The 13907-nt window shown below is 40.0% G+C and overlaps 1 protein-coding gene across 29 annotated transcripts in view; it reads right to left on the bottom strand.

Annotated features, from left to right (window-relative positions):
* The window catches only part of EPB41L2 (erythrocyte membrane protein band 4.1 like 2), a 227599-nt gene that overhangs the window by 123530 nt on the left and 90162 nt on the right, over positions 1-13907 (bottom strand). For 6 of the 29 annotated variants that reach the window (XM_050786322.1, XM_050786320.1, XM_050786326.1 and 3 more), the window contains exon 1: positions 9198-9393. The exons of the other annotated variants lie outside the window; for them this stretch is intronic. The gene's annotated coding sequence lies outside the window, so the exon portion shown is untranslated. Of the gene's footprint in view, positions 1-9197; positions 9394-13907 lie in introns of those variants that run through there. 29 annotated transcript variants of the gene reach the window in all.

The following is a 13907-nucleotide window of genomic DNA, read 5'->3' as shown; positions in this document are numbered from 1 at the left end:
GCTCCATCTGGGTTGATAAAAGTATTCGTTATTGTGACAGCTTCATGAGAAAAAGCATGCATCATTTAACATGCAATGAAGCAGAAAACCATCATCAACAGAGGATCAGTACTGGTTAGGTAAGGAGCTGTGTTACATAAACCCATTCTTTTTTTTTCCAAAGTTTAAAAAAGGAGGTACATTTTAACGTGCTATCTCTATCAGTAGGCTGAACTGCCAACCATATAACATCATGCTACTTAAAACATTGGCCCTTAATCAGAATACTACAGCCAGCAAAGCAAAGCAGATAGACAACCTTACAAACATACAAACAACTTCAAGCAAGGGGTTCATGCTAATTCTTGGGTTCAGATGTTTCCTTAAAACCTTGAGGAAACTGGGACCTTACTGTTAATAAAACCCCTGAGCAGGGAACAGAGTAGGTGCTGCTGCCAGCTGAGTAGCTCCCATTCTCTGCTGAGATCACAAGCAATATGAGGGTCTTTGATTTCTACCAAGAGAGCTCAACCCATTTTTTAAGGACCCAAGATTCACAAAATGGGAAGGAATGCACTTCTAAGCTTCAAAAATGGTAGCGAGAGGATGGAGGGAGGCTTTCACTTGAGCTTTGAGAAAACAACAAAACTTTGCAACAAATAACCATTGAACTTTAAACATATTGGCAATGTATAGACAGTTCTAATCTGGCCATTTTCTACATCTGACAAAACTAGTTTTCATCTGCTTGTGGGTAGAGGATATGTAGAGCATCCTGCTGATACCCACAAACAAGTGCTTGTACGTTCACCTCCCCAAAGGGTCTATAGCTATTAAAAGAGAAGGTCTTTTAATACTGCACTATTTGATGCCATTAACGCATCAAACGTGGGGGGGGAAAAAAACAAATATAGAAATGATTCAGCAGCCACCTAACTCTACTTGAGAAATAATGGAGTGATGCTTCTCAAATATATTCATCATTTGAAAGGAGAAGGGGAAAAGGCAGGAGAGGCAGGGGTGGAGGGGGAGGAGGAAGAGAGAGGAGAGGGAGGGGGAAGGGGAACAAGGAAGAAGAAATATCTGGAGGAAGAAGGAATAACAAAAACAAGCAGATTTAGAGCACCAGAGTGCAAGTAAGTCCTTACCCTCATAGGTTTATGTTTCTTAAATGTCAGATGGTCTAGAAAATACTATACTTCATATTCAAGTAAGTATAAATACATTCCAAAGGGACTATTTGTTAGTTCATATTATCTATATAGGGAGGATGAACAAGTAATCCAATGCTGCTCACCCTAGTTACCTTTATAACCCACTATATCACTTGTTTATTTATTTTTAAAGGGATAAGGAACCTATTAGAGAGACAGAACTATTACTATAAAGATGTAAACTAATATCCAGTTTAAATTAAACTCACACATACAAAACATATGAACTACAATCTTCGCTAGTTCAAGTCTAGATGGGATCAGGTGACATTCAGAGCATATATTTCTTCCACTCTTTCTCCTTTTTAACAGAACCTAAATTTTGTTCCACTTCCCCCCTTCCATATGTGTTTCAACAGAGGCTAGCTCCAGATGGGCCTGAAGGGTAGCATCTACTGGTCTAGGGCAATCGTGGTAGTCTCCCACCCTCTGCCAAGAAAATATGCACGAAGTCCACTGGTGGGCTTCTGGAAAAGGATCTCTCCCTCTAAAAAGAGCCACAGGAAGAGGAGGCCCCTTCTGCTGTCTCTGAACATTGTATACATAACTCTGTTAAATGCTGTTGTCATCTTGAATCCACAGAGAAGAAAAAGCCTGGTGACACACTGTCATACAACAAAGGACACTAGCAAGAGAATCACAGAGAAGAGGGCTCAATGAGCCAGGGATTTCAGTGACTTGTACTCAAAAACATCTTGATGTTGACTTCTGCATATTCTGAGGAGAGCATTAGAAAATAAGCATTAAGAAACTGAGAGTACATATAGATCTCAGGTCATCATTACTCCCACTTGCATTTTATGACCCTCATACCTAAGAGCTATGGTTGTCAAAGTATTCCATTTTTTCCAAATGATGTTCAATTTTTTAAAACCTAATACTTGAGTTAATATTAGTGAGATAAACCATTAATTCTTTATTCTAACAACTCTAAATAAAAATGAAACAAAAAAAAAATCTTACTTTATCAACATATGAGTCCCTTTCTTCATATGTTGGAGAGACGGGTATATGAAAACTAAGGCATACTTTTTTTTTTTTTTTTTTTTTTGTCGCCGGGGCTGGAGTACAGTGGCCGGATCTCAGCTCACTGCAAGCTCCGCCTCCCGGGTTTATGCCATTCTCCTGCCTCAGCCTCCCAAGTAGCTGGGACTACAGGCGCCCGTCACCTCGCCCGGCTAGTTTTTTGTATTTTTTTAGTAGAGATGGGGTTTCACCGTGTTAGCCAGGATGGTCTCGATCTCCTGACCTCGTGATCCGCCCGTCTCGGCCTCCCAAAGTGCTGGGATTACAGGCTTGAGCCACCGCGCCCGGCCAAGGCATACTTTTAAATAACATCCAGTAGCAATAACAATCTTCTTTGTTGAAAGCAAGTCCCCACTGCTGTCATTAAGGATGGAGTCAAGAAAAAGACATGTGCCAGGCAAAGCATTCTCCACCAGCAACTAAGGCAATCTTGGAAATGGATACAATTTCCTGAAGTTAAAGCTAAACAACCAGAGGCCACACAAATCATGAAGGACTCTAATATTGGATATCTTTATTCACATAACCATAATGCATATAAACCTTGTAATACTGGCAATCCAACAACACACACTAGCAGAGATGACAGAGACATCCAGAACCCTGCTGAGTTCTCATCAATCAATTATGCGCACTGAGTAGTATGGTCAGAAATTTTGGTGAACGGCATCTGCTCCAATTCCTTCTCTCAGGTAGAGACCCAATTCTGCGTAATAATCAAAGCTGAAGCTACATTCTTTCTTTTCTTTTGCTTTTTTTTTCAGATGGAGCTTCCCTCTGTCGCCCAGGGCTGAAGTGCCATGGCATGTTATCAGCTCACTGCAATCTCCACCTGCTGGGTTCAAGCGATTCTCCTGCCTCAGCCTCCCGACTAGCTGGGATTACAGGTGCATGCCACCATGCCTGGCTAATTTTTGTATTTTTAGTAGAGACAGGGTTTCTCCATGTTGACCAGGCTGGTCTCAAACTCCTGACCTCAAGTGATCCACCCGCCTCAGCCTCCCAAAGTGCTGGGATTACAGGCATGAGCCACCACGTCCAGCCTGAAGCTACATTCTTTCTGTGAGAAGTTACCTATGTCTGAATAAAATAGCCTGGTGGTTTGGAGATCAAGACTGGGAAATAAAACAGGATTAGAATTTCAGCTCTGCTTATTAGCCATGTAACTGCAGACAAGTTATTTTAGCCTTGCTGAGTTTCAGCTTCCTCATAAGCAAAAAAAAAAAAGGATAATAAAATGTACTCATTGGTTGATTCCAAGTATTAGATTAGATGCTATAATACATAAAGTGCCTGGCACATAATAAATTCATAATAAATGATCAGCCACTGTCATCACATAGAGATTCTGCCAAGAAAATAACTATATTTGTTTACTAAAAAAAAACAGTAATGGTAGTAATAACAGTAATCATAACATAAATAATCATGATAATATCAGTTATTTGTTAAACACTGCTCTAGAAACATGCATGCAGCAACTTGAACCTTCTCAACCCTTTTAGGAAGGAACTGAAATTATTCTCATGTTACAGATGAAAAAGGTAAAAAGAGGATAGATGGGTTGGTCAAAGCCATATAACCAATAAAGAGAAGTGCCACAATTCAAACCCAGGCCGTCCAGCTCTAAAGACCTTGTCCAACACTGCCTTCAATCCCAAAACAACTTCACTACTGTATAACTTGCACCTAGCATGATGCCTGACAGCTAATGATTTGTTGAAAAGTGAAATTGATAATTACCACTATGTTTTGGGGCTTTATAATCATTAGCAGGATGTTCTAACGGAGCACCCCTCGTGAATTTCAGTGACCATCAGGATGTGAGTGGGGTCACTATCTTATCCTCTTCTTTCAAAACAAGTTTTTATTGAGTACTCTCAAAGCATATGCACCAGGCACCAGTAATACAGATGAAAGAATCCTGCTCTCAGTATAGTGGGAGACATAGGTAATAAGATTAGCATTCATGGGTCAAACAACTTGTAACCAATTCATAAATCTTGGTAATTCAGATTTTAAAATAACTACTAGCTTGAAAAGCAGCCACGATTTTCTTGTTATCTCTTCAGGAAATCACACAATGAATGGTCCTTCATAGGAAATGCTGGTTAAACACTCATAACATACAAATAGTCATTACATGCTTTTTAGAGAGGAATAATTCTCTTTCCCATTTTTATTTGGTCTCTATCTGAATTCAAGTAACCTGAATTTAAAAGTCCAATAAAACAAGCTTGGGTGTAAGTTGCCTCAACATTAAAAAAATAAAAAACAAATTGTATTTTTAAATTTTTGGCTAGGCCAATTTAAATCATTGGTCCAATGGTAGAGAAAGTGGCTAATGGATAAACAGAGAAGAAAGAAAAGAAAAGAAAAGAAGAAAAGAAGGAAAGAAGAAGGAAAGAAGGAAAGAAGACAAATGGCACATAAACATATGAAGAGGTGCTTGTCACACCTTTAGAAGAAGAAATGAAACTAAAAATTCAGAATGGAGACATCCAAAAGTGTAATCATGCACTCACTGAGCAGGACTATGGGAACGAAGGCATTCTCAAACAACTGCTAGCAGAAGAATAAACTGGTATGGGCCCAGTGGAAGTCAATTTGCCAACAGCTTTCAAAATTCCAAATGTGCCCGCACTTTAGTAATCCTGCTTGTGGTAATGCAGGGGTGGCTTCCCTGGGCCACACTGGAAAAAGAAGAATGTCTTGGGCCACACATAAAGTACACTAACAATAGCTGATGAGATTAAAAAAAAAAAACAAAAAATCTCATAATGCTCTAAGAAAGTTTACAAATTTGTGTTGGGCAGAATTCGAAGCTGTCCCGGGCCTCGTGTGGCCTACAGGCCACAGGTTGGACAAGCTTGTGGTAAAGTATCCTACAGACGTATTTGTGCACATGTAAAATAATTATGTAAAGGTGACTCACTACAACACTGTAAAAGCTAAGGATCCATGTCCATCAACAGGGGGCATTACACCACATTCATACAACAGAATACTATGCAACTGTAAAGAGAAGAGATGAGAAAGGCTACCACCCCAGTTGGGAAAATAACTCCAATTATTAAGTACATTGTTAAGTACAAACAGCAAGATTCAGATGGTATAAGTGATAGGTCACTTTACAGGGATAGGATACCTTATACAGACAGTACACCTTATAGGTTGAAAGCAAAGCATGTGGGAGATACACATACAAAGGATGTGAATATGGACACACACATTGTCCTTTAAATGAGTAAAGAAACTAGGGAAGGATGCAAGAGAGTAACAACAGTGATTACGCAGAATGGAGGGTGGCAGTCAATGGAGGATGACTGCCGAGGTACAGACGTGGGAGATGATGTTTTTACTGAGCAGAAGTTTTCATAAACTTAAGCACTTAAGTATTTTACTAGGAGAACAATATTTATGCATTAAGTGAACCCAGCTTGGTTAGCCAGCTTCCTTGGAGACAACACGTGTATGACTCCCACAAGCCACAATGCCACTTTGCCCTGTCACACAGCTCTAGCCACACAAATGAACGTCGATTCCAGCTGAGCAGTAGCATTAAGATGGCCTAAGCTTTGGATTTCCTAGTGTATGAAGGTTAAGACTGTTTCTGTATCCTCAAAGAAACTGATTTCTGCCAGCCTCCACTTCAGTATATTTCACAAACCCACCACTTACCCCATCTAGATTGTTCCCCTAAGTAGTATAAGCTCAACACCCAAGCTTTTAGTGCAGCAACATTTTTTTTTAAGAAGTGTATCAGTTCTTCATTTAAAAAAATACAGTTGTCCCTCAGTATCTGTGGGGGATTGGTCCACAGATACCCAAATCCACACATACTCAAGTCCCGCTGTCAGCCTTGCTGAACCTGTGGATCAGGAAACGTCAGCCATCTGTATCCGAGTTTAGCACCCTGCGAACAGTTATTTTCAACCTGAATTTGGTTGCAGATACAGAAGTGGCCTATATACAGGGCTGATTAGATTTACTGAAAAAACTCACACATAAGCGGACCTATGCGGTGCAGGCTCGTGTTGTTCAAGAGTCAATTACAGTTCCTGAGAAAACAGGAACTTGTTTTATGCTTGTTTTTTATCCTTTTTTACTCAGTGTGGACTTGAAACAAACAAGTGTCTTTTGCTGACAATAATATTGGTGCATATGCAGGCAGCATAAAAAGATTATTCGTATTATCTGCTGGAGGGCTGGGAACAGGGCACTTGGAAACAGAGTTCTCTGAAAGTTGGGGACTTTTTTTTTAAAGGCAGAATAAACAGAATGGGAAGAGTCCTATTAAATGTCTAAGCTGGTCATACATAAACATTCCCCAATCTCTTTCAGCAGCTTCCTCCTCACAGGGAAAAGCAGGAATAAAATGGGCCTGACAGCACAAGTTTGTCATCAAGTTTCCTGTCCACACCTCTTCCCTGCCCATCTGCTACTATATTCACATGAAGAGGGTAAAACTTTTGTGCAGATAAACAACTACATGTTCCTAGCACAGTGTTTGCATCCGGTGGCTTCCTGATAAGTATCTTTTGTGATGTTCCTGGCATTTAGGGAACATTTATTTGGGCCACCCCCCTATAATGAATGCTCCATAGAAAAAAAAAAAATGCTAACGTGCAGTTTATTCCAGTGACATCATAACCACGCTCAAACCAGAGCAGGGCCAATACCAACAGACTCCCATGATCATGACAGATGCCAGCGAGCCTATTTTTCCTAAGCTCATCCCACAACTATCTTACGCATAAAATGGCTCCCCATCCCCATCATAAAACTCGTGCCCACTTGGTATCCAACAGTAATCAACAACCAGTCTAATACTATTTCTGTGTGAGTCAAACTCTAAAAAATAACAGTAGCGGTTCAGGAGGCATTTCCCAAATAAGCAAACGACAAATCCACCAAGGTTAACTGCACAGGATAAACGCACAGGCTGCAGACGCTGCATTTTAATAGGTCATAAGACAAAAGCTTGTCAAAGTCAATCAACTCCCCCACACTATGACAAGTCCACCAAGCTGGAGCCTACACTGATCTCACACTTTCAAATCCTCTTCTCTATAAGCTTTGGAATGCTGTAGTCAACAGGCATAAATACCTAAACCTCATAAAAAACATAATTCACTTCTTAAGTTTTGGCCGTTAGTTCTTCTGCCATTTTAAGTAGTTAAAGGAGTACTGAAGAGTTCTACCAATACATAGCATACATGCTAAAAACTAAGACTATAGACTGAATGACTTTTCTAGCTTAAGCAAGCATATCCAAATGCTGACCCCAGTCCACCGGCTGATCAGCAGAAGGTGCCAGAGAGTATCCAAATTATGGACCCTCCAAGCCTGGCGCGATAAGAGCAACTTTCCCTCGGCGGGAAAAGCTGTAACTACAATGGAATTACAGACATGCCATCTGGAGTGCTATAAAACCTTTTTTTTTTTTTCCTTAAAGTATTTCTACTCTGAGGATTCATTTAGTTCAGAACTACTTAGTGAGGACTTCAAATAACTATTTTTAGGTGCTGGTGGCTAGGATAAGTTTTTACTTCAGTGAAATGTATTTGTTTTCTTACAGGTAAAATTCTCGAAGTCCAACATTTGCAAAAGTGATTTGGTAGAGAATCACGCTGGAGAATAGGTCAGGCATTCAATGTCTGGAGTCCACCGAAAAATGCAAGCAAAACCAACATCAAAGTTAAAAATTTACCTTTCCAATGTAACTTGCCTTGTGATCCTGCTATGATACTAAACTATAGATCATCAATATATCATATCATCTGTACAGGAACACTACAAAGTAGATGCAGGGGACAACTGACTGTCCAGGTCATCAGCATCACCTCAACAGTTATCATTTATTCAGCTCCCACACCCACGATGCAAATAATTTGAAGAGACAAATCTTCCTTGTGACAATAAAAAAGAAAAACTTAAACTTCCCAAGTACACGTGCACCTCCCTCAAAATACCATAAACACTTCAGTGATATAGAGCATCCCTTACAGTGTCAACAATAAAAAAAGGAATCGCAGAGGTCATCGCTAATTATAGTGGCCCCGCTTTTCATTTTGTCAGGAAGTCTCAATGAAGCAAGAATCTTTCTGAAGACTGCTAGACTGTTAGATTATATAAAGAAAATGCAAGAAGATTTTTTCCCAAGTCTGGATGTCAGAATCTGGGCAATATACATTTTCACATGTATTCAATATGACAACCAATTAAATATTCAGTAATAAATGAAGATGTTGATACCTATTCTTATTTGATCAATATTTACTTAGGGTGTGACAACATCAAACCAATAACCAGACCTTCGTAACTGTTAAATGGCTACTAATCTGTAGACGCTAAAAACTGTGAACTCAAATCTCTGATAGCTACAGTACAGCTTCTTTTAATCAAACAAGTTAGGGTGAAAATGAAGCACTTTAGAAGTAAATTGAAAGTTATAATTCTTTAAGATGCTAAAAAGAAAATAACTGCACACAATTAACCTTACATAGTCCTCCCTGTGCTTCCGGAAATAATATAGTACTAATTTTGTACAGTATTATGTCATACCACTGAAAAAATTGTGAAACAACCAGACAAGCATATAAAAGAAACCAACTAGCTTCATTATTCTCATAGGTCAAACCTGAAACAGCTATCATGTTAAAGATAGCCTGACAAAAGTCAACATTTGCCTAGAAAAATGCAAACAAGACATCTAAAACTAAACTCGGCCCACTAGAAAAATGTATTTTTCATAGGGCTTAGTTCAAATATCACAATATATTCCCTTGTGAAACAGTGTACGTACTCAGATTCCATCTACTCTGTATATTAGTATTTTCCTAATTTTCAGTCCCCTGACTAGTCACACTTTCAATAGCAAACTTCCTCCACAAGCAGAAACAAACAAGCATGTATCACAAAACCCAACCACTGCAACAAAAACGTCCTAATAATCTCCCCCCTTGAAATACATACGCAGCTTTTAAGCACATCAAGCCCGCTCTCTGCTATTTCCTGTCATTGGAAAACTGTGGAAAGCTGATGGAAATCCAGCGTCCAAAAGCTTAATGAGCAAGACTGGCCCCACCCAAGCCAGACCCTGCTGGAGAGGGACATGCTCAGTAGAGAAGCCCAGTTTGGTTCCAAGTCACTTCATTCCTCAGCTAGAAAATGCACATGGGTCAAAGAAAAAAGTCTGCTTCCTGCTGCCTGTTCTACCCCACAAATGAAGAACCCTTCGGCATAGAAACTAGTTTTAATGACACAATTGTAATTCTATAATTTTTATAAAATTTTTCTATCCTGAGTTTTTTTCTCGTTTAGTTTTTGTGGTTATGATTTTTGCTTTGCTTCGGGTCTCCATCCTGCAACTTTGTTTTTATTTTTATCATTTTAATTCATCCTAGAATAGACACCAAAAGTATATGTACACAACTTAAAGTGGTCCCCCCTTATCCTTGGGGAAAGAAGCCCAGTAGATGCCTGAAACCACTGAGAGTACCAAACCTGACTCATCAATTGGAACGTGTTTCTTCTGTTCATGTCTTCCACCCACAAATTTAATGCCTTGTACTTTTTAAATTTTCTTCCTTATTTTTAGAGACAGGGGCTCACCCTGTCACCCAGGCTGGAGTGCAATGGCACACTCATGGCTCACTGCAGCCTCGACCTCCTGGACTCAAACAATCCTCCCACCCCAGCCTCTCAAGTAGCTGGGACCAGAGGCATGCACTGCCATGCCCAGCTAATTTTTTTACGTTTTTGTAGAGATAGAGTCTCACTATGATACAGCCGAGGCTGATCTCAAACTCCAGGACTCAAGTGATCATCCTGCCTTGGCCTCCCAAAATGCTGGGATTACAGGCGTGAGCCACTGCGTCTGGCCACCCTCTTACACCCTAACTAAGAGTTTATTCACTGTGGCCATAACTTTTGCAGTTTGAAGTGCGACAGCCAAACTAGCACAAATTTTTTTTTTCTTTTTTCACAATTTCACAGGTTGAAGATTGGATTCTTACCATAGATCTTAGCAACCTTAGCATACGATTTTTTTCTTTTTCCTGAAGAACTTTCCCCTTTTCGCATAATGGAAGCACCTGATGGCTTCTCTTTGGCATATTCAAATTGCCACCATCACTATTCTTGTGCTTTTATTAAGTAGAATAAGGGTGATTTGAACACAAGCACTGTGATATTACGATAGTCAATCTGATCACCAAGCCAGCTACTAAGTAACTGACAGGTGGTTGCTTCTACAGCATGGAGCCACTGGGCAAATGCGTAATTCACATCCCGCACAGGATGGGGCAGAGAGTGTGATACTTCATCATGCTACTAAAAATGGTGTGCAACTGAAAACTTATGAATTGCTTGTTTCTAGAATTTTCCATGTAATAATTTTAGACCACAGATGACTGCAGGTAACTGCACTGCAGAAAGCAAAACTATGAATAAGGGGAGGTCTATTGTACAGTCTAATCATCTTTATCTATAAATTACTATAGACAAATTTTCAGATACAGAAAAACTGTGCAAATACATCATCCATATTTCAACATTAAAAAATATTCATTTTGACTCATTTATACAAGAATGTCTATTCATTCACACTGTACATAAAAATGGAGGTACATTTTAACCCAGATAGTATAGGTACCGTGATATAGTTATAAAGCTATTAAATCCTTGTTTCATATTTCAATCCTAAATTGAGAAATTACTAAAAATGGCCAGGCGCAGTGGCTCGTGCCTGTAACACCAGAACTTTGGGAGGCCGAGGTAGACAAATCACTTGAGGTCAGGAGTTCTAGACCAGCCTGGCCAACATGGCGAAACTCCATCTCTACTAAAAACACAACAATTGGCTGAGTGTCATAGCGCACGCCTGTGGTCCCAGCTACTCAGGAGGCCGAGGCAGGAGAATTGCTTGAACTCAGGAGGCGGAGGTTGCAGTGAGCCAGGATTGTGCCATTGCACTCCAGCCTGGGCAAAAACGAGACTCCGTCTCAAAAAAATAAATAAAATAAATAAATAAAAAGAGAAATGACTAAAAATAAGATAATACTATATCCACCTATAATATGACTAAAGAAACATGGAAGCAACGAAAATGTAAAGTCACTAAAGGAAAATGCGTCAATTCTAAGATTCAGGTCAGAGCAATCTGAGAAATAACTAATGTTCCTTAACTCCATAGTACCAACCCCCCTTTACATTTCCACAATTTAAATTCTGAGTTTTTTCCCCCAACACACATATTTGCACTGACAATTCATGACTGAGATAGACTAGAAGTGCACTTGTGCATTTTTACAACTTTACCCAGTTACTGTGTTACACTCCTACAGAGCAGTAGTAATCTGTTCACATTCACCTACAGCAAAGTCTTTAATGGGTCTCTTGTAAATCAAAAAGAAAACACTTCAGATATTTATTAATAAACAAGATGTCACCAGTACCAACTAGCAAAAAAAGTAAGGTTTGCGGCCAGGCGTGGTGGGTCACGCCTGTAATCCCACCACTTTGTGAGGCCAAGGTGGGCAGATCACGAGGTCAGGGGTTTACCTGGCCAACATGGTAAAAACCCGTCTCTACTAAAGATACAAAAAAAAAAAACAAAACCCGGGCATGGTGGCGCGTGCCTGTAATCCCAGCTACTCAGGAGTCTGAGGCAGAAGAATCACTTGAACCTGGGAGGCGGAGGTTGCAGTAAGCCAAGATCACGCCATTGCACTCCAGCCTGAGCGACTCCATTTCAAAAAAAATTAAAAATTTTAAAAACTAAGGTTTGCTTAATAGGAAGACTTGATGAAAGTCCTCATTTTTCTTCTTCACTTTTTCACTTTTTAAAAAAATTTTATTTTGGTAAAAGTTTCCACGGCACCTCTGAAGAGGTTCATCTTTGCCAAAATGGGCAGACACAAAACTTTTTTTTAAAGTCATTCTACATAGTGGAAGTAAATTGTACTATCCATCATAAAGTTTTCACAGGTTCACAAAGGGCAAATTTGGTGAGTTTTTTAATAGAGCCAATTTTATTCAATCCAGAGCATCTTCCCTTATGCAGATTAAGTTCTTCCCACCTTTTTATGTTAAATGTGTTTTTTAATAAACACTGCTGATGTAACTGTAAATTTGTTACAATATACTTAACTTGGAAAAATAATGCCTTTGTGAAAGGAAAATAAATCTTGACGCCCCCAAATCACTAAGCTAAAGGGAAAAGTCAAGCTAGGAACTGCTTAGGGCAAACCTGCCTCCCTCCTTTCTATTCAAAGTCCCCCCTCTGCTCACCGAGATAAATGCATATCCGATTGCCTCCTCTGGAGAGGCTAATCGAAAACTCAGAAGAATGCAACCATTTGACTCTTATCCACCTGTGACCAGGAAGCCCCCTCTCTGCTTCAAGTTGTCCCACCTTTGCTTCATTTGTCCTGTCTTTCCAGACTGAACCAATGTTCATCTTACATATGTTGACTGATGTCTCCTTTCTCCCTAAAATGTATAAAACCAAACTGTGCTCTGACTACCGTAGGCGCATGTCGTCAGGTATTCGGGTTCACACTTTCAACCTTTTTTTCTGAAATTCATAACTCCTTGTAATCCAGAAATGTGAAAACTTATAACCTATAGCAGCACTGGGCCCTATGAATTCAATAGTGGTAGATCTTCTGGTCCATCCTAGGCATTTCTTAACACCCCTGTGTCTCCTGCTCTCTTCTCTTACTCTCTTACTCTCCTACTGCTATGAACGGAATTGCATCCCTCTAAAATTCCTATGTTGAATCTAACCTACAACGTGATGGAGGTAGGAGCTTTGGGAGATAGGTTTAGATAAGGTCATGAGGGTGGGGCCCTAATGATGAAATTAGTGCCCTCATAAAAAGAAGCACCAGTGAACTTGTGCAGTCTCTCATTCTCTCTCTACCATGAAGGGCACAGTAAAAATTGTCAGGAAGCAAAGAAGAGCCCTCACCAGAAACCCTCCAACTTAGATGAACTGTGAGAAAATAAGTACCTATTGTGTGAGCCACCCAGTCTACGGTATTTTGTTATGGCAGCATGAGCTAAGACGCCTACCTTCTTAACTAGGGAACCCAATGCTACTGCTCAGCTCCTCTGCTGGCCTCAAAAGATCCTACTCAGGAGACCTGTGAATCTCATTGTTTAAAAAAAGGTTGGGAGAATTCAGAGAGGATGAGTTTTGTAGCATTATGATTTTGAAAAAGAACTATTAATAAAGTGAATTTAAAAATTAGACTATTAGAACCTAGAGAAATTGAGTCTCAAACTCACATACCCACTTATGAGTGGTAGAGCCAGAATTCACATCAATTTGGTCTGCCTTCAAAGCCAATAGACTTTTCCACAAGGCAGCCTCTTTCTTTTTTAGATGGAGTGTCGCCATGACTCCCAGGCTAGAGTACAGTGGTGCGATCTCAGCTCACCGCAACCTCTCCCTCCCGGGTTCAAGTGATTCTTCTGCCTCAGCCTCCCGAGTTCAAGCAATTCACCTGCCTCAGCCTCCCAAGTAGCTGGGACTACAGGTGCCTGCTACCACACCTGGCTAATTTTTGTATTTTTCGTAGAGATGGGGTTTTACCATATTGACCAGGCTGGCAAGGCAGTCTTTTTAACACTCTTGTTTTTCAGATAAGTCAAGTGAACCCAGAGAGGTGAAATAAC

Source organism: Macaca thibetana, chromosome 4, assembly GCF_024542745.1.
Source record: "Macaca thibetana thibetana isolate TM-01 chromosome 4, ASM2454274v1, whole genome shotgun sequence".
Taxonomy (NCBI): Eukaryota; Metazoa; Chordata; class Mammalia; order Primates; family Cercopithecidae; genus Macaca; species Macaca thibetana.
Note: the sequence above shows the minus strand (reverse complement) of the source record. Positions and strands in the feature narration are given on the sequence as shown.